A 1,756-nucleotide genomic window follows, 5' to 3' on the forward strand; every position below is an offset into this window, starting at 1 on the left:
TTATTCCTGATCATTTTTCTCTCTGTTCTTCAGAGTGCTTAATTTCAGTTGCTTGTTTTTCAAGTTCACTGAATTTCTTGTACAATCGTGATTCTGCTATTGAGTTTATCCTGTTTTTTATTTTAGATATTGTATTTTTCAGTGTCAAATTTTCCGACTGTTTCCTTTTAATAGTTCTATGCCTCTGCTAATAATTCTTACATTGGTATTTATTTTGAGTGTTTTTCTTTGCCTCATGGAGCACAGTTATAGTAGTTGATCATAGTCTGTCTGAAAGTTCCATAGCCATAGAACTGGAACTGCCATGCACATTTTTTAAACTTACAAATATGGTGGTGTATCATTTGTCATAATTTTGGCACTTAGCACTGACTTCTCAAAGTCCATCTGACCTTTTCTGTGTATAGCTCACCCAGTGATTCATGTTCTTTTTTTATTTTTTATCTTGAAATAATTATATATTTATGAGATGTTGCAAAAATAGTACAGATGGATGATTTGTGTGGGAAAGGCCTCTGTGTCCATGGTCCGGGCTGCTCTGTCTGTCCAGTTACCACAGGAACCACCAACGGGGAACCATGGAGGCATTGGTGTTAAGTGAGAAAGGAAAAAGACCATGCAGGGAAGTGCATGTCCAGGTGCCCATGGCAGGCTGGGGTGTTCAAGGCTGAGTCAGCCAGGACAGATGGACTGATGAGCTGGGTGGTGGAAGGAGCAGAGGCCATAGGCCTCCAGCCCAAGAAGAAGGTGTTCTCCATGTGGGGCTTGAGATGTTATGAACATATGTGGAAATGGATTAAAGTTCTGTGAGCAAATCCTCTCCAATCCCAAATTGGCAGAGAATGGAAAAAACCTTGGCTATGAAAGGACTAACATTGAACTGTCTGGACAAAGGAAGAAGTTTATGGATTAGTTCTAGAGGTTTGAGAAATAACTTGAAGAGTCATGTATGTTAACATGTTTATGGCCTTCTCCAAAGGTCTGACAAGAAGTATGATGAAGCATTAAGATTTATAGAAATGCACTAAAATGAGCTAAAATGCAAATGTTAAGGGAATGTTTTTTAACTACAGATTCAAATGTGAGGTCTTGAGGGTTACAGGGAAACAAGATATCAACTCCTTCAGCTTCAACCTGCATAGAAAGCATCATGGATTCATAATGCTATTGTTTCCCATTTATCGGATTATGAAATGGCAGCAGAGATTTTGGAAGAATTTAGGAAAACAGCAGACATCCCCTGATAAGGTGGGTGAATAACAGTGAGCTCCTGTTACATCAGAATCGAGTCCCTTGAGAAGTTGACCTCTATAATGAGGCCCTGGAACATCTCTGTACCTATGAAAAGCAAATTTGTGATGAAGTTGCTGTAGAGGAAACCAAAGGGAAACTTTTTGCCATTATGTCATTTGTAATATGCTGTAGAAGTTTGCAGAAAATTATAAGAGAGAAATCTTGGGACCTGGGCCTATTACAAAGGCTTGGAATAGGCACTCAGGCCAGCTGATACCTTATGGCCATAAATTTCTGAGGTGGCCTGGGATGAATATCCCAGGGGACTGGTGCTTAGAAGACTGTCATTAAACTTTGCATTTGATGAGAAGCTTAAGGTATCTTTGGAGAAGTTCCTAAGGCAGAATTTCAGCAACATTTGTCCACCTGTCTTCAGTGCTTTGAGATCATTCTATAGCAGTAAGGAAAAGGTGGCAATCATGGAAGAATTGGCAGTAGGCAATGAAACTTCTCTAAAAAGCTG

General features: G+C 39.6%; 1 pseudogene; it reads left to right on the forward strand.

Annotated features, from left to right (window-relative positions):
• The first annotated feature begins 775 nt into the window (after nt 1–775).
• LOC119535910 lies at nt 776–1,523 on the forward strand (annotated as a pseudogene).
• The last annotated feature ends 233 nt before the right edge of the window (nt 1,524–1,756 follow it).

This window comes from Choloepus didactylus, chromosome 6 (assembly GCF_015220235.1).
Source record: "Choloepus didactylus isolate mChoDid1 chromosome 6, mChoDid1.pri, whole genome shotgun sequence".
NCBI lineage: Eukaryota > Metazoa > Chordata > Mammalia > Pilosa > Megalonychidae > Choloepus > Choloepus didactylus.